We start from the raw sequence: 20,997 nt of genomic DNA, 5'->3' as shown, positions 1-20,997 counted from the left end.
CACTCCTTTGTACAGCTTAACAAGCTTCCACAGCATGTTACGCACAATTACAAGTAAAATTGCAACATTACAATATTTTTTTCTGCGGACAAATCTGCACTCGCCGAATCGTATCCATCAAGTCTCTACGCCCAAGCAAAAAGATTCCTCCAAAGTTCCCTCGAAGGCAAACCACTTCACACTCCCCGCAGCTTGCCGCGTCAAAGCACGTGAGGCTCACGCCAAGACAGGGAGAGTGCTCTAGCGACCGACAGGAATACTACCAGAAAAACTTATGCGCACTCACGTAACTCACCACGTAGCAGTCAGCTCAACTACCAGACCTGCACGAAACCAGGCATGTTCTGAAAACAAGTCCACAAACTTCCCGCACCAGGTAGAGCACCTCGGGACACGAAACAAATGTGGCGATCACCACATTTTCGTCACAGGATTTTTAAATTGGTTTCTTTTTCTTCGGGGAGTCTCAAACTACTCATGAACGAATTAGAAATTTCAATCAGCGTATAATGTTAAACATTCTGGCCTGTACCAAAATAATAATTCGAATTTCGCAGGTGTGACTGAAGATGCACAAATAGTTTAACAAATATTTTTCCAACGTAATGTTTTTGAAAATAAGAACACAGGAGGGTAAAAAATTGTGTTCCGTGTGAATATTTTTAATACCTCTGACATAAAATAAGCTCGTATAGGTAATATATAATCACGTCCGTTTAAAGAAAAACACCGCTGCTCGGATACTCATTGTTGGCAATGTTGATCTTTCCCTCGAAAAGATGGAAGAATAACACTGCGGGAGAGACGTCTGCAGGGCTCTCGGAAGAAAAAACGCTTGAAGCAGAGAGCAGTGAGCAGGGAGGATGCCGACTGCACACAATGGCTCGGGACTGGAAAAATTCCCGGGTTCAATAACCTCTAGGCTAGCTTCCACAATCCTCTGCTTACTCGGGAAAATGCAAAATGTTCATTGGCTGCTGACTGTTCAGATGTCTCGACTGGGTAGTCTGTGCTGATGATTATGTGGTTGATGGTGTCTCAATTGGCCCAGAGTCCTCCAAATGAACTGTTGGCCAATTGCGAAATAAACACAAAGGCGGAAGTTTATGAGTTTTAGCCTATCTCGAAATGAATCCGCGAATTTTCCCGGTCTCTAGCAATGCCACGTTGCATTACTAGAGCTTCAATAATTTCGTTCATTAATTTTTAATCCAGACTAGACTCAACTTGTCTACGTACAATCAAGCCTATTTAGAGTGCTCATTAGTCTATAACAAGGTCCCTTACTTTAGCACGATACATGTGATTGAACGACTATATCGTCTCATTAACTTTTAGAATTAAATTAGTTTATATTAAATCGAAACGCCCTTGAATGATTACATGTATAAATTTTTGTGGGAATTCTAATGTGATGCTTCAATAATGTTCCATGCAGAGGAAGTTTTTAAGGTTTTTACTTTACAAACAAAATCGTGAGCCTCAAGAGAATAAAAAAAAAACTTCGCTTCCCATGCTTTCACCCGATTAAAGGTAGCACACCCACACAACTGTGACATCTTTGGTGCCGGTTAGCGACTTTATTCAATACTTACTTTTTGACGTGACAACGTCTAATAAATCGATGAACGCCGGCTGCACGCACGAAAAAATGTCCCTTTACGCACATTGTTCCGTTACGCTTTGTCCCGTTACGCTCATTGTTCCGTTACGCTGTGTCCCGTTACGCTCATTGTTCCGTTATGCTGTGTTCCGTTACGCTGTCGGCGAGTGCAGTAATAATAGGTTATGTTACAATTGACTAAAAAATTATGGTGATTTATATAATTGATGATAGATATTTGATTACAGTTTATTTATATGAAAACTTTTTCATAATTATATTTAAACTTTATAGCTAAACGCCCGTTTTTAAAATTAATTACAAGTCATCTACACGTGAACTGTTTCATCGACTGTTTATAAAGTGGAGTGAAATGTTAATGTGGTTTTCATTGCTTATTACAACAACAATTTCGGCAATACGGTTAATTATTCTTGCATTTTAAAAATCTGATTACTAGTATAATTTCAAGTATGTATTCTTTTATTATTAAAATTAAAATGATTCAATTTTATTCATAAAAGTATGCAATCATTTCATTAATGTTTTGTTATGACGTTGTCACGTTAAAATATCGTCCGTAAACCGACTTTACAGACAACAAATTTTTTAAAGGGTTTTGTGGCTCCTATTCATCCATCCCCCTTAGTTATAAAAATGCATTTCTAAAGAGGAGAAGAGTCACAAGCATGACAATTGCTATCGAGAAAACTACCAAACCAATACTTTCGTCACGTAAAATGAGTGGCAGCTTTCACTGCTTCGCCTTCATGAACAGCACCCTCTATATTGAGAGATGACTACACGATGTTACTTGTTCACTTAGCGTAAACAGCGCCCTTTATATAGAAAGATAACTGCTCTGTGTTATTTGTTAACTTAGCATGAATTGCTATTTTTTCATACAGAAAATAAAAATAATGTGCATCTACGTGTGTACACTTTATACTACTTTCAGATTTAATACACTAAGAAACTTTAAAATAAATTGTTACAAAAATCATCAAAATTTGGTTACATGGCATTTGCAACAAACAAAATATTTTGCATCACAGAAGTAGTACATGAATAGTGAGAGGGGGGGGGGGGCTCCTTCGTACAGGGTTCAGGGTGAGGTAGCGGTGGGTACTGAGTGTGGTGTGTGTGTCTGTGTCCGCCATCTGGGATTAAGATGTCACGGCGGCTATCTTTTATGACCTTAACTTTTGACCTTGACTTCTAGCCTTTACCTTACCCAGGCGGTAATATTGAATTCTTCTTTTTTCTGCCATTTTGTTTTCCCGTCATTTTGTATCCGTCATCTTGATTTCAATAAATTTCCACTATTTTGAATTCTAGAACTTTCTGCAATCTGGGAATCTACTGCCCCACTCCCTCGCGTTGCACTTTTCGTTATGCATGCCATGTTAGATGTGGATGACATCATCGTTGCACTTTTCGTTATGGTCGCGAATTTGTTATGCAAAATACTTTGGAAGTGCTGTGTTTCGAACCATCTCATCTCTGACCTCTGGGTTGTAAACTATATGTTTTTAACCGCATCACAATCGAGACATTTACCAGACTGATAATTAAATAATGTATTTAAAATAACAAGCACATATTCGGACACGTATTTTTTATTATTTGAAGTAATATTAAATAACGCCACCGGTTATAAACCTAGCTGCCACCTTTATATTCAATATTTGCTACCAGGAACTCTAGTTAACACACATCACCTGCTACAGGCTGCCACCGCCATCTTGTTTTCGGTAATCGATCAAGGAGTGATAGTTTCACATAGTACATGTGCCAACTGATAAAGTACGTTTCCGCCATATAAGTTTAATTTTTACCCGATGGAGTGCAGTATTCATTTATTACTGCGGCATCAACCTTCGTGGCATTGGGCTGCCATTTCGGAAATTTTTAATTATTGAGCTATAAATTCGAGGAAAATTCCAAAAATCATCAAATTAATCACCCATTAGAATAATGATTGATCGATTACTGTGGTTAGTTCGATCCTTGGTCGATGAAAAATAATTAAGAAAAAATATTTATTTTAATTGAACATTAAAATAAAAAGGTTTAAGAAATTAAAACAACACAAAATTACAAATAAAATATTTATTATGTAATTTCTACTAAAATAAAAATAAACAATTTACAATCGTTTCTCGATTTCTGCATCTGTTACCCACGAATTAAAGCGAGGTGGAGAGCCACGCCACTTGAATTAGTATCGTCCAATTCTTTGTTTCAGAATCTTCTTCACCAAATACATGTCAGGATACATCGTAGGCTGAATGTCTTTGGCATATAAGCCGCCACGAATAGGCTTGTGGTCTAAATATTCGTGGTAGTAGGTAATAGGGTCCGATCCGTGAACGTGGGTCACACGGAATAGTAAGGAACTCCAATTTTCAGTATAACTTTTCTCGAAGATGCCTTTCTACTTGTAGATTAGCACAAAGTCACCGACGTTAGCTTTACACTTTCGTGAATCTTTCTTTTTCGTGTTGGAATACACTGTTCGAAGCAAGTGAGCGTCCTTTAGGTTTTTCGCCTTCATTTTCGTGGTAGAATGCACCATGGAATTGTATTCACTTATTAATTTCAGCAAGATATCCAGCCACTTGTAATTTCCGTTAGCCATGAACTGTCGCCACGTCTTGGTGCTCAATGTTCCGTTAAACCTTTCGACAAAAGAGGCTTTCACTTTACCAAATGAAGAGTAGTGTTTGATGCCAAACTTCTCCATCAAAGCCTTGAAGGTCACATTGTAGAATTCTTTGCCAAGATACGTTTGCAGGTGCGACGATACACGTCCATCACGCAAAATGTCTGTCATGGCCTTGGTGACGTCGATTGCATTCTTAGATTTCACAAGTCTGTCCCAAGCGAACTTGCTATGCACATCGATGGCCGTCAACATGTACTTGAAACCTTTATTCATTCGTGAATATGGTAACATCTCAACAAGGTCTGCCTGGAATAAATCATCGAGTCCATGCACAACGTACCGAAGGTATTTTCGTCTTGCAGGAGCCTGAAGTTCGCGAGCAATTCCGATTCAACTCATTGTATGGAGCTGGCTTCCTTTTGTTGTTAGAGTTTGGAGACTATTTCGTTGATGTGCAAGTAGTGTCCTGCACTAATCGAAACAAGTAAAAGTCTTAACCTGTTAACTAATTCGTTTGGGTCCTCCCAATACACATAGTCAGAGTTCTGACTACTTTCTAGCTTTTTTAAACCTTCACCATGTAATGCTAGTTTACTGAAGAAATTGGTGAGAAGGTTGATTTTTTTCATGATCTTCATCTTTATATAAGCCACATTCTGGATCGTTATCCCCCAAAAAAATGCATGAGTTAGTTCAAGAAGTTTCTTATACTCTTCAATATCTTCGTGGGAATAGTCTTTTGGTTCCCTGCGAAACAGCAATTTGTACAGACCTAAAATCTCGTGTTTTTTTTTTTTTTTAAATCTTCTACACATATGACATTTCCATGTAAAAATATATATTTCTTTAGCACCACGGAACCACCTATTATGTTTTCTGTACACTCCGTAGGTCGTGTTATTATTCCGACTCGTGAATGATCTCAAGTATGGCCGGACCATTGCATTAACTTGGTGTCCATGTTTCCATAATTCTTTCTTGTGCATAGACTCTGTACTCGTAAAGGCCATTTCTTCTGGAGCTGGTTCATGTTTCCTCTTTTTCGCAGTAGGTATCACGTAATCAACTTCTATTTTCCAGTTAATGGGTTGTTCTTCCTTATTTTTAAGTTCGTCGAGACGACTAGTGTTTGGTTTAAAATTCTCTTCATTTTCAATTTCATGTGCAAGTCTAGCTACTCTTCTACCACGTAGATATTTTTCACGAACAGACTGTACAGCACGATTAAGGTCACTGGCCATGTCCGACATTGTGCTGGCCGAAAACATATTACAAGATTTCCTTTAAAAAAATGTTTCGTCTGCAGAAATTTCTTTTGGCAGTGGTAGCAAGATCTGTTTTCGCACCCAAATGAGTCCCTGATGTATTCAGGCTTCTTTGAAAAACCCTCAAATCGTAACATCTTTGCACATTCGGTACCTCGATCATGTCGCGAATATGAGAATTCGAGGCTTCCATGCATTGGTCGATGGCTATCAGGTACTCTAGTAATTCGTTTTTCATACTTTATATTTTTTGAGTTAGTAGCGAAATGAATTTCCGAATTTTGGCTGATAAATAATCTGCCTTTCAAGCTACATATTCCAGGCTACAGATTATGTGGTACAGGAACGAAAATAGCCGAAGGACTAGCTCGGGCGATGAGGGCATTAGTTCTCTTAAAGAAAAGTGCAAGCAGAACTATATTAACTATTCCCTCAGCAAGTATCTGGAATCAAGTCACCGAGCTGATGAGATACGGGCACAGAAAGACGAAGATATAAGAAAAATCGCCAGATGCAGGACTTGGAGAGAAAAACGTGGCATGGGGAGTATCCAAGAAGATGAAGGGAAAAAAATTATAAATGGGTATTGATAAGCCAAGCCCCGCAAGACCAATCGCGAGACTGGTGTAGGAGTGCAAAAAGCCAAGCAAAAAGTACAGACTCTAAGAACGAGAACAAGCAGTTGGAGGAAGCACTAAGACACAATGCTAGCATGGAAGCCATTGCCAAAGGTGAAAAAACCTTGCAGGACCCTACTTACGACCCCACAAATTAGGTTACAGCACGAGAAAGATACGAGTGAAAAAATCCTAAGTTCTCTGCTGAAACATCCACTCACCAATATAGATTTAATGAAGTACACACGCATGAAATACCCATTTTCCGAGTCGTGTTCGTGCGAAACAATTTACCTAGCAAGCCAAAGACTCGTAAGTGTACCATTATTAATTTAGATGCGTATGCATGTCGTGACACACAGTGGGTAGCATACGTAAAGTGTGGAAAAAAGATCCAGTGCTACGAAAGTTTCGGCAATTTGAGACCTCCGCCAGAACTTAGACGGTACCTGCATGGGACAACACTGTCTGCAATTACGAAACCAAACAGTCGCCAAACCAAGCAAACTGCGGACAATTGTGTCTTCGGTTTTTAATAAAAATATTAGACAACAATTTTTTTTTTTGTATTTAAAGCTTGTACAGGTATGAAAATAAGTCAGTCGTGTCGATAACACTTAATTGTCAGCAGCAGGTGGTCCACTTCTAGAGTTGGAAGGTGAATGGTGTATCCGACTCGCAGATTTTGAAACGTATAATGCCATACCGAATATCGACGAAGGTAACTGCAATCAACTTCCTGTAAATAATGAGTCTGCTCACGAAATATAATTACATTTTGTATCTTACAAAATAGATGACATTGAAGATTACATCAAGGAAAAGTTACCACAGAATGTATACTTTCAACTGCGTGAATACCCAAACATCCAAAAAAGCATTCTAATGTGCAGTGAAAATGTCGACTTTACGAAAACTGGAACCATAGGCACGATGCACGGATTCGAACCAGACATTTACTATTTTAGATAAAATGTACGTATCCACGCGAGCAGTAAACATATTGCCCGTGAATGCCATATGAATAAAAATGCAAATTGGCAAGGGAATAAATTAAATATTAACAACATGCTACATGAGTTTTCGCCAATGGCCCCGCCAGGGTATAAACTGGTCGAAGTACCGCAAAGTATCATTTACGTCACAGTCACCGTGAAATGCGCACACAAAGTCGTCGTCAGAATCATTGACAGGCTAGGACTCTGGGTGAATTTACAAAACGAAAAAATTACATTATGTCTGCATTTGAAGAGATTGTGTATAAAGTTTATGACACCTAAAAGTTATAAAAAAAATCGCATAGGTGTGCAAAAGATCAGTTCTCTACCAGGTGTCAGTGCATTAACACTTGCTAGCATAAAGTTTCTTCTCAGTATTGGATACGTGTTGAATAAATATGTAAGACTAAATAATCGATGTGTACGACGTAGTCATTTTTGATTACCGCATTACGAAAATGGAACTGCACGAGTACCAACCTTTCCTGCTCGGACCCTATGTGCTTCCTTCCGAAGTACGAATTGCAGTACAGCACCAAGATATCTGTACTTTATCTTCGCAGTCATTCCTACGTATAAAATGTACTCTGAGAAAGGCAGATGGCATGCATCCGACGACGACAATATCAAGTAATGGTATTCTTCACCTAATCGAGCGCATTACATATGTATTCAATGGCATTGAGGTAGACTAGATAACATATGTAGGCATAACATCCACTATGAGAAACTATTTTTTGCTCACGCTGAATGAACTGTCTGCTACAAAGTAGATAGGCTGGAGCCTCAAGGATGAATACAAGCTACCTGATTATGTCGAAGGAAATTCAAAGTTTGTGTTCCTCTGTCCGTGCTTCTTGGTTTCGCTGAAGACTAAAAACATAAAATCATTAATTCGAAACACGTTCTTGTACTGCTTCTAGCCAACATGAACATTAATACAATTGTAGCTGCTACAGAAACTAAACAGGATGTCTCGCTAACGCTACAGTCTGTGTGGATAGCATTATTATTAACAACACACGAGCTAAATCTTGAACACGCAATAATTATAAATATATTCCAGGGCAGTTTCACTATCATAAAGTTTCATTTGGCACACCAATACGATTGGTATGTACCCTAATGTTTACGAAAATAGTTATATATAAGTTTATGTTGCTACACGTAGATCCGCCATCTTTTACCCAGATTCCCATTTATCCAAAAAAAAAAAATACACGCGATTTGAAAACTGCTAATATTATCCGAATGTTGTCTATTTACGAAAAGCATTAAAGAATGCGCTGAAGGCGGATGGCTGTTTCTTTTTCCAAATTTCGTTTTTAAAATGTATTTTCAGGAGAGTTAAAAGTGCTAAAATAATTTTTAGTCATGAAACGCCCGATAAAGATTCTTGAAAGCACCCAAGGACCTTGCATTACATCTTTATATTTATTTCTCCGTGATCTAATGTTATAATTACCGCTCAAAATTCAAATATTTTCCTATGCACAATGAGAAGATTGTGCGCCAATTCAGATCCTTGGGCTTAGAAGAGATATCATAATAGAAACACCAAAGAGTGTCACACTTATCGTTGCGCCTCACAAACACAGATAGACCCCTGACTAGGCGGGCCCTTTAATGGGTGATAGGAAATACCAAAAGAAGCAACTTTAGTCCAGGAAAACATCTCCGGAAACGAAACCCTGCAAAGTACCAGGCGCAAACATTAGCGTGCAAATTTAAATTTGGTGGGCTTCAGCTGACTACTCCACTGGCTGAGGCGTTCAAACGCTCCGCGGGTAGCAGGCCTCTAATGATAGTAATGTTAAGAAATTGAAACAATAATCATGGTGCTTGAGACCTGCGTTTATAAACTCAGCTGTTTCCACCTGATTCGACGTGGTGAGCGACGACACAGCTCCGGTACTAGCCTGGACAGCTAGCAGAGATTGGATAGGCCTCCACCGGACCACGGGTTCACTGGGTGTTTTGAGGGGTCCCAGTGTGATGTGGGAGATCGGAGAAGGCGCCAGCAGTGCTGATAAAGTCTTAGGGCTCAGGACAGAGCCAACTGTCTGGTTAGCTGAGTGAGGTACGGTGCTGAGGCGGTGACTATTCTGGGTTGGTGGCTCAAGCCGCTGGTCATTGCCGAAGCACTTATACCTTCCCGATCAAACAAGAGGGAGTGATCCCTAACATTTTTGTTTTAAATAAGCTCTGGAATGTATATAAAACGAACTGGAAGTTTTTCCCACCATACTCTGATAGGGTGCATATGTGGAAGGGAAATGTAAGACTGCCGGCTGTAGGTCGGAATAATCTGTTTAAACCTGAACCCAACACTGAATGCAAGCAAAACTCTATTACTGGCCACCTTATTGGATGAGCTTGACTATAACCGCCTTCTTAAATCACGTTTGTTTTCGAGAACTTCCTGCTATTTTTGATTCCACCAACTTGAATTATGGCGTCACGTCCGCCATATCGAAAATTCGCAATAATTGTCCCAAAAAAACGAAAAAAATTAATTACAATTTTAATAAATTTTTTATAAAAAACGCATTTACGTCATGAACCTTGGAGTTGCCTGTTCGAACAGTGTGTGCAAAAAGGCGACCGGTCCTTCCCCGATTGTGGCGCCTGGCAGACTGACCCCCACCACTACTGCCAAGGATATATATATTACACCAACCAGTATGACGTCATTGTGGCCATCTTGGATACACCATCTGGTTTTCGTTTTCTAGAGTTTGTTGCTGCCATTTTGGATTTTTTTTTACTAGCTAGAGTGCAGTAGTGTCAATCATCAGATCGTCAGCTGTCGCAGCATCCGCCATATTGTCGATAATCTTGGCAGCCATGTTGAAAATCTGCAATTATTAAACTAAAAATTCGGAAAAACATTTCAGGCAGCCTTAAAAAATTACCATTTAATATAATGATTGATTAAATATATTACCGTTATTGGTTGTATCCTTTGTCGATGCAAAAAAGTAATTTATGCTTAATATATAAATTTTATTAAGTATCACATCAGTTGAAATTTCGCCAACACTTGCGTTGCATTTATATATCTTTCCCTTTTGATAGACGGGTATTTGAAAACGTTTATTTTTAACTTACTGCTTCTTGTGCTTCTGGCGTTATTTTGATCGTGTATATATATACTAATATTATAAAGCTGAAGAGTTTGTTTGTTTGTTTGTTTGTTTGTTTGAACGCGCTAATCTCAGGAACCACTGGTCCGATTTGAAAAATTATTTCAGTGTTGGATAGTACATTTATCGAGGAAGGCTATAGGCTAAATTATATTATCAATAACATCAGGGATCCTTACTAAAAGTCCAATAAGGTAACCCAAAGTGTAAACAAATTACCCGAAAAAATCCTTACACGGCGTGCGCTGCGAAACCTATTGATTATAGAACAAAACAATGTACTACCAATTTGTAGAAAATATAATTGTCTTCAAAAAATATCGTGCAAACATATGTCTAACTATTGTAGTTATATCACAATTAGTGTTTTCTTTTATTTTTTAAATAATTTAAATGCCGTCGCTTCAAAAACTCTTTATTGTGTACCTTTGTATTAATTCTTATCAAAATAAATTACTGCATATTCAAGACGAAATCAATAACTTTCTAGAACTTTCTGAATTATTCAATTCGGACGTTTCATTCAAAATATATCGCGATATTTAAAATGTAAGTATTAGTGTTGTAGCCAAATAAGTATTAAGTATTGCACACGCATGTATGACTATCATTGAAGACCTAATCTCTAAAGTGTACCCAGATGTAGTCCATATAGAAAACAAAGACTACCAGTGGATGTGTCAAAGGGCAATATTGGCAGCTAGAAACAGTAGCGTTGACGACATCAATAACATGATACTGGGTAAACTTCCAGGAGATAGAGTGAACTACAGGTCCATTGATAAAGTAATGGATCAAGAAGATGCGGTACATTATCCACAAGAATTTTTAAATTCTTTAAATCCGAGTGGCCTTCCCTCACATTCACTCAAATTAAAAACTGGCTGTCCAATTGTGCTGCTAAGGAATCTTAAACCACCAAATGTATGCAACGGAACCAGACTCCAAGTAAAATTCCTTCGCGATAAAGTGATTGGTATAGGTACAGTATTGACTGGTCCAGCAGTAGGGCAAACAGTGCTGATACCTCACATACCTATGATACCAACGGATTTGCCTTTTCACTTTAAGCGAATTCAATTTCCGGTGAAGGTATCGTTTGCGGTAACAATTAATAAGGCCCAGGTACAAACATTTAAGTACGTAGGAATAGATTTACGCCAAGAGTGTTTTTCGCACGGGCAACTATATGTTGCTCTGTCAAGATCTGGTTCGGGAGAAAATCAATTTCTACTTCTGCCGGAAGACAAAACTAAAAATATAGTTTACGCAGAAGTACTTTAATATACCATTGGTTATGAGTGTTTTGAGAATAACCTAAAACTGTGCATCTACCATATTATCTCAGAATGTCACAATACCCCCCAACAAATTCCACGCGGACAAAGTCGCGGGCACTGCTAGTAATAAATAAACCAGGCCTATGGCGGATTTTATAAACTACGCAAGGAACACAACGACGCAACACAGTAACATGCGCCTAACGCAACAAAATCACAGTCGTTCATGAAGCACGTAAGTCACAAAATGTCACAAACCGTAAAACTCAAATTGTAAAACAGTGGGGAACAAATTTCTACGCTCTACACTGGGTTTCTTTTGATAATTAATATGTGTCATGAAAACCAGGGAAATTATTAATAATTTTATTTTAAAGTGTTATCATTCAGTGTCTAAAGGTTTAACAAGTGAAAATGTGATCTATAGTATAATTAAAATCATACATTGACATTCAATATATACAATGTCTGCGTCTTTTAAAGATATCGTAACGTTTCTCTCCAAATGTGGGCGTCGGAAACGCAAGCCAAAATCAAACATTTTGTGTAGCGTAGTTTTTGAAGAGTATTTAAAAACTTCAATTTTGAACTTTTTGCGACTTGTTTTTCTTGCATAGTTTATAAACCTGGCATAAACCTAAACAAATGTTTGCTATAACGGAATCATTTGGTGTGAAAGCGTAAAGAGATTCACTGGATCTGCGTGACACGCAAGCAATATTGCCAAGTCTAGGATACACACACTCTGTGTGTAATGGCCGACACACCACTTTGAACGTATGTGAAACACAAACCGGGTAATTATGACACCTCAGTCACAGACATGATAGCGTAAATTAATACTCATGTATCAACAATACATCCACCTGTGGCTGACATTAGCGCATTAATCCAGGAATGTGGTGCGTGCTGTCCAGAGCCCCTCCCATCCAGGATTTAAAAAAAAATAACATCAACAAAAGACAGAATAAAAAAACTATTGCAACCTTAGCTACATCAGTTTACACAAAGATTATTTTAGGATTATTGTAATGCTTAGTGGGCTACAATATTGTATTTCCGCTTCATTATAGCCCGACATGCCTCGTAAACAGAAACGGCATTAATTATGTTTTCAAGTAGTCTATATTTAAAGCCGGATTGCGGGCGTGTTACTGTAAGCCTGTCTTTCAAACAAACTTGACATGTGTGTTTCATATATTTAACAAAAATAATAAATATTTATTGATGACTTATTTTAACGAAATAATCAAGCAATATACTTAAGAATTTTTTTAAAAACAATTAAATAAATATTAAATAATAAGTTTTTCAGGCAAAAACATTACTAAAATTTCTACTTGTAAAGGTTGGAGTTCTAATAGACTAATTTTCCCTGAGATTTCACTGTTAGAATCAATTTTATTTTTAAATAAATAATAAAGAAAACTTCATCATAAGAAATATATTTAATGTTTATACCTGACCACCTCCTTCACGAAATACTGGCTACTCTCCTGCAAGAAGTTAATTTGATCGCAAAGTAGACACTTATATCTTACACCGGCATCGCGGTCGGTGACTGTGCCACAGATCTCAACTACCAGCTTTACGCAAACCTTAGTCAACGATGAACACTTATAGAGCGACTGATTGTCACAATGTATTTTTAATTAAATTAATCGTGAAAATTGGTTTTCATCATTTGTCGTGATAAACTGCATTTTAAAATATAATAATATTAACAATAAGTGTAATATATGCGTAAGTACAGAAAGTACGTAATTTTATTACAAAAGTTAAAAAAAATACAATTTCATTAATTTTTATTTGAAATTTGGCGTGTAGTTGTTAGTACAAGATACTTCATTAATTCTGTTCGCAAAATAAATGCCAAAATGTGGCCATCGTTTATTAAAAATAAATGCTTTCCAATGCGTTCACAGCCTTTGCAAAACAATGCTATATGCCCGAGATAGATGTAACGAGCGTCACTTATTCACGGTATACCCCAGCTCTTGACTTTTCTACATGTTCACCCTTCCCACCATCTGCCTGCACCTCTTTCCCCTTCACCCTGAAACAAGTTTGGCTTTCTCGTGAATCCACTGCGATGCACTCACGACCCAGTTTCAAAAACCCTTTTCCCCCGCCCTCTGTATATTACTCATTACCCTTTATACTATTGGTCACCTTTTCCTCCCACCCACGCTTCGCATACAGCGAAGGAAACTAAGCAATGAAATCCTATTCCGTTTCTTGCACTGCCTTCTCGCGGCTATTTCTATACACATAAAATTATGTACACATTCCAACGTTCGAATATTTGCAGTTTATTTTTTTTTCATTCGATTACAGTTATATTTTTTTTCAAAGAATTGTTTTCGTTTCTGAACTTGTACAATTTTTTGTTATACAAGTAGGCTAATTTTGGAACCCTTTACTAGATATACTACATCTAATCTTACATTTCAGAACACCACACGAATCCATCCACGGTACTTGACCATTATTAAACCTTGTGATTGGACTGCAGTGTTCTAGACACGCCTCAGACGTCCCTGAGCCAGTTTTAAACAAGGGTAAACGTGGTTAGCCAGTCGCGTGCAACGTGCCAAAATATGTGACCTCGTTAAATACCAATTCGCACCCTAACAATTCTTGAGTGTGTGTGTGTTTGTGTGTAAGTTGAGTCTAGAGTCTAGCCTGGAGTGAAAACATTACGTAAATTAAGGCACTACTAAAATAGGACGTTTTTTGGGACGCGAAGCTACGTGCTGCTCCCAATTTTGGAAGTTGATTAGACGTGACGGTCGCGATGCCCAACTTTTAACTTTAAGGCCGTCAGACGGCCGTCAGCGGGCCAGCAGTGCAGGCAAGATTGGCCGTTGTTCTGTGAAGTCACAAATGACGCGCGCCAAATGAAATGTCTACCCGCAATAAACACAATTTAGGCACACTCAAAATATAACTATAAAATAAAAATATAAAAACAAGCTTACTCATAAACTTTCACTGGTTGAAAATGTGCTTGTGAACATAAAAAAGTTGTTGCTGTCACGTACAGCCTCACGTTTTGTTCTTTGATTAAATTTACTTTATTTACAGACTTATGATATGGAATAGCATGGGATCGTAGCAAACCTTTACATAATATTTTTCTTCAGTGTTGTTTATTTCCATTTATTACTTTACTATCAGAAGTAAAATTGTTTTTGCCGAGTGCGACAAAAACGTAAGATAGAAATAAGATCACATGCCATCTATGTTAAGACGTGGAAGTAGGCTCACCACGCAGACACCGGCAACAACTGTAGCATGCAAACACTTTGGGATCACCACCATCCTATTGTAGCAAGGCCTAGAACGTGGTTCCAACTAAGACCAAGCTTAGCGCGATACTGAAATTTACCATTATTTGATTTCAACGCAAAAATTTATTAATATTTTTTTTTTGCTATGGCTATGGAAAATTGTCCCATTTGTGGACATCTTTGACAGCACAATTATTTTATAACACAGCGTGAATTGTTTTGGAATAAATAGAAGGCGATGTAATTAAAAAAGCATGGTCAGCGTTGTGATTTTATAAGTTTAAGACATTCACACTACAGGGATGAAATATTAAGAAGAGGACAACAAGGATATGTATTCTACAGGTGTGGGAGAGATTTGGTATAGAAGAAGAAGGTGCCATTAAAATGCAAACGAGTGCTGTATGATACCTACTATGTGCCCAAAGTCCCTTATGGAGCAGAGACTTGGACTGTAGATAAGAGAGATGCTGGGAAGATCAGAGCAATAGGAATGAAGTTTATAAGGAGTATGTTGGCAGTTTCAAGGCGAGTCTGGATCAGGAATGAAAGGTGCAAGAAATTAGGAGTACCTATAGGACTTGAATGAGATAGTGAGAAAACCAAAAATGAGATAGTAGATGTATATCCATTTACAGAGAATGGGAAAAAGAGTGGCTGGCTAGGAAAAATATGAAGTTGAAGTACACAGGAAGGAGGCCCTAAGGAAGATGAAGGAGGAGGTAAAAAGAGCATATAGTTAAAGGAGTGCAGGGGAGAGGAGAAGACTGTAATAGAGTGAAGGAGGAGTAATGGTGGAGAGACAGAGGAAGATAGAGGCATTTTACTATGCTGAACCGGCCGCAGGCTGGAAGCAGTTGATGATGATAAGGCATTATTGATGTGTTCTTTTTTTATTTCTAAGACATATTAAGTTACTGTAAATGCCGACACATTGGCTGAAATCCCGAAAGGAATTATAATTCATCAAATAAATATACAATTAATGTCTTAATCGTATTCTATAATAATACACTAGCTGCCGAAGACCTATATGTCTCCCCGGGTTCAAGACCAGATACGCTCACAAAGAACTTGGTGCAGTAACAATCTGCGCCACAGGGGTCGGCTCTATGATCCGCTCACACAGAACTTGGTGCAATAACCATCTTCGCCACGGGGGTCAGCTCTATGTTCTTCAAATGGTAAAGTCAGGAACCGATAGACGCCTTCATTATCAAACCAGTTTTAGGTCAAACTGATTCATTATGTTTTATTATTCGGCATAGAAATAATAAGAAATAAATGCGTTTAGAGAAATAAAGATTTTTGGTTTAAAAGCAATGTCAGATTTTTTAAAATTTTAAAGTAGCCATTCCAAAATTCCTAAATTTTTTATGTTTGGAATCTAGAAAAATTACTTTTTTATAATGGAAATTCAAAAAATGTTTATAAAGTAGCAGCCAACAGAAACTTAAAACCAACCAATAATATTCTGTCTATTATTGTTAGTACTACATATTTGTATTACCTACCTAAAATCTTATATATATACATATATAGATATACTTTAATATTAATATTTCTCAATATAAATGCTAAGTCTCTGCAAATCCATTTTAAGCATGTAAAACAACCTAACAATTCAGCAAATTTAACAGTGTTTAAAGAAAATAATAAAATTGTAACCTAAAGTGAGCCTCAACCTCTTGAACGTATGTAGGGATGCATAGGCGTTCTTTGTGACAATTTGGAAGCATCGCAATTCTAACAAAGGAAGCCGATGCATACCCAGAACCGGATTTAGGGGAGGGAAACCAGGTCGAATAGGATTTTTTTAACATTTCCAATTGTACTAAATATTTCAAAATCCTTCTACTTGTAGTTCCTAGTGCTACTAATTATTATTTACTTTCAATCCGAAAAAATTAAATTCACTCGTTTCTCAGATAAATGATGAAACTGAACATTCTACCTTGGCACTATCTGGCGCGGTAGAAAGTAACTTAGAATAAAAACTCGTGAACAGTGGTGAGAAATAAAAGAGAGAAAAAATCGAGGGTGCCTTGAATTAGTTCCAGAGACAGCCAACAGAAAGCGGGCGCGAATAGAAAAAAAAAGTATTCTCGTGATCCGCTTGTTGGCGCGGGAGGGTGAGATAAAAAACGTGAGTTGGGGTTGGAGTTGCCTTAACCGCTCGACACTAGAAAATGTAGCTTAAGAGGAGGCATCGTTAAGCGTTGATACCTCCGTCGTGGATACATATATGGGCACATATAGCGAGAAACCTGCAAATTTCGCGTTATTGCTTCTAAACAGGCTGGAATGCACACAAATGTTCAATTGAATGGCATTCTTATTGGATCATTGGTAACAAACCAATAACTCCATAAAATACACAAACCACATCATACTATTTCAATACGGAACGTGAAGTGTGGCAGCAGCCAAAGAAAAATAGACCTCGACTTATGATAACACAAATTTTGCATGTCTCTACATATAAGATGAATTAAGAACAGAACATCCAACATTATTAGAAATTAGCAGAGTCTCGCATAATTTGAGTAATTTTTTCTGGCACCAGGATTTACGTAGCATATATAACCAGGACAATGTCAGTTGCAGCAGCTGTAAAAATACGCAGTTTAATTTTACGTCACATTGAAATTTAATTAATTGTAATCATTCGCTTCAATTTTATGCACAGAACTCTGCGCCAATGGCAAATCATAACCAACCCATTCGAGACTCTGACAGAGGTGACATCGACCCAAGTATACATAAGACTATGAAGACTATCCTTGAGGACACAGAACCTGTGTGTTTTTCTATTCCCTCGTCATTTGTAAATGCCCTAAAGTGTCCCGGTATAGGTATAGGTAAAAAAAATATCTGAACGCTCATTAGACTACAATAAGAAATGTATGTCTGCTTATGATTGGTGGCCGTATGCGAGAGACGATAGATTCATAATTTGGCCGGGCCATTCAGAACGCCTTTAAATCCGCACAAAAACCTACGATTCTTGTGCCGACATTGGGCGTGTACCGGAACGAAACATAACCAATAGGTAAATCATAGATGATTCAACAGTGTTTTATCACAGAGCTAGTCTCGAAATCTTGAAGGATAAATACACGGCCATAGGTAGGGACAGGAAAAATTCGCGGATTCATTTCGTGATATAATAAAATTCAAATAATTGTACCTTTATGCTGCTTCTGGTATTGGTTCACTGTAAACCTGAAGGACTCTGGGCCAATAAAAGACTCTCAATCAAAGACTCCTCATAAGTCAGCAGCTAATGAGCTGGGTATATTTGCTCAAGTAAGCATATGACTGTGGAGCCTATACTAGATGTCACTGAAACCGTGAATTTATATTGTCCCTAGCCATTTGGTACGGTAGCCGTTTATTAGCTGTCATTAAAGTTGTTACACTCCAAAGACCCCAGGACTAGCTCAGATATTTCACGTTATAGTCTTTGAAGGATAACTCACAGGATACACTTGCATGCTCGGATACTGAAAAAGTGAGGTTATATTTCCCTCAGAATATTAGTTATGGGCGATGTTGAATTTCAATGATGTCTTTCGTACACAAAATTGTTTTTCACTGTTTATTTATTTATACCTTACGAATTCACGAGACATTTGCCGCCATCTTGCGACCACAACATTTACAAGCTGAAGCAGTATTTTCCTTTCTCACAACGAAAAAGCTTCATTAATTTGAATCACACACTGACTGGCTGAAAATTGAATATTTAAAACAGTTCCAAGTTAAGTCCCGCAGTTGCAGTCAACTTTTCGGTACAATGCCGAAGGACAATGTCCTCGGAAACAATGACGAATTTTACTAAGTCATGTTTTAGGCGATTACCGACGACTGTAGTCACTAAATTCTAATTTATGTCCAAAAAACGAAAATATGGTTGATTATAAACCGGTGACGCCCGGACCACAGCCGCGAAATTGACTCTTTAAATCTTCATAATATCATAATGTTTTGAGCCACCTACTCAACTACCCACCTCCTCAGTCGCTGTTCAGTAGATGACTAAAAAACCAAAACGACACACGGGTCTCAGGAGAGACCAAGGATTGCACCATGACGTAACTTTCGGCCAATCACAGCACAGTATCAAACACTCCCTCCAACACCAGCCAATCACAGAACAAATTACAATACATGAAAAAACCCTGTACACACATAACCCGGGGCTTCCCTTGATCTGTCTCTTTTCAAATCCACATCAAAATCGGGGACTCCCAGAATATTTTCTCATGCTAGTTTCTCTGTCTCTGCCTTACACCCGATGCATCATTATCGTTTTATCACCTCGGCGTCACTGTGTCGACGCACGCCTTTCTTTCTCACTCTAACTGCCACGCAACTGGCTCTCATGATTGCATCATTCCACAGACAAAATTACAAAAGAAAAATACGTTACAGTGCATTTGCACATATAAACAAAATATTTTAACCTTAAAAACCATTTTTAAACACATAAAAACGTAATTATTTAGGTAGAATTCGGTAAATTTACAGTTACATGGCTATACATAAATATTAGAAACGGTAATTAATTGAGAGAGTACATTCATAAAACATAAGATAACATAAATATTAATCTGGAAAAAATTATAAACGGTAAAATATTATCATCAAAGTTATTTGATAAGTTTCGATGATTTACCACTAGTACCACAGTTAGGTTATGATGCCTAAAAATTATTTAAACAACTTACATACTGTATTTATGTTAAAACAAATTATTCATAAAAACTTAAAAAAAATTGGGGAAGGCACTGTCCTGCAATACTACAAAGTAAGAAGTCATTTTAATCTTTGACGAATTTGGCTCGTCGAAGAGCTTAATGTTGTAATACCCCAAGTGTCTTAAAGAATAATTAAATAATAAGGTTAAAAGATTTGGAAGCTTAGATTACTGGGGCCCTCAATTAATAACTATAAAAGTCAACAACAGAGGCGACACTAGGAGTAAACAAAGAAAATTTAGGGACTCCCTACAAATACTTGGGAGTAAAAGGATCGTTATTATATATTAAATAAATAAAAACAACTGTTACGTCTATAGACTTCCTTATTTTATTAATCATTGTTCTTTCTTTTTATAGATTAAATTTTCCTTAGTAAAGTCTGTTTTTCATTGATAAGTGATCTTATTTACATAACTCACAATTACACTTATTATATGATATTCCTTAACGTTATTTACGATAGGGCCGGCCCTGAATGTATAACAAAAATTAAAATATTTAAAAACAAGAATGAAATTAAAATTGGTAACTTTAAAGGTTGTACATATAGTCCTTCCAAAACATAATATAAATTTCTTCTCCTCGAACTGCTTTTTACTGTCCGCTGTCTTAACTGGGTTACACTATTTCTGAGTGCGTGAATAAAAAGATAGAATTATGAGGGTATCACCCGGGGCTGTAGGTAGACGGTGATCGAGGTAGTAGGCCTAATGATGTTGGATTCTGCTCAGGAACCGACTCCAGTGGGTCCTGGCAGAGGATTTTGGTTGCCCCAAACTTGGAACCCTGTCTGAAACAAAGGTCCAAATTCCAAAGAATTAGACCTGTTTCCAGACAGTATACTTAAATGGCGCAAAAGGCCAATAGAGGGAAATTAAAGGGGGGGAATGACGTCAAAACTTACCAAAACAGGGTGTTGGTCCTGGCGCTCAGGAGAGGGCGTCTCGTCTCCGCAAACTCGAACCACGATTCGCGGTAGCCACGGAAGTCATCATGATTAATTTAAAAAAAAAAATAAAAAAATACTAAGTTTCTCTACTTTTAACTAAACTACTGACTGGTTAATAATTTTAGCTAGGGACTCCATCCCTTTAGTCTGAGAAGACTACATAATATACGATGTCGATGATTCGCCGAAGATCGCAGATACAAACGGTACCAGTCAGTCAGGAGGCGCGCACCGAAGTAAGTTCAGAGCGGGATATCACCAGAATATCATAAGCGCGGGGTCTCTAGAGAATGGGAGGGGGGGGGGGGGGGTAGGCTCTGAGCCGAAAATTACCGAGTCCACCCGAAGGTGTCCGGCATAAAAAAATTAGATCTTACTGGAGTGACTGCGCGACTGAGGCGCTATCTTTTGG

The sequence above is a fragment of the Bacillus rossius genome, chromosome 2, assembly GCF_032445375.1.
Source record: "Bacillus rossius redtenbacheri isolate Brsri chromosome 2, Brsri_v3, whole genome shotgun sequence".
In the NCBI taxonomy this organism is placed as follows: domain Eukaryota; kingdom Metazoa; phylum Arthropoda; class Insecta; order Phasmatodea; family Bacillidae; genus Bacillus; species Bacillus rossius.
The sequence above is the reverse complement of the archived record's forward strand: the minus strand, read 5'-3'. Positions refer to the sequence as shown.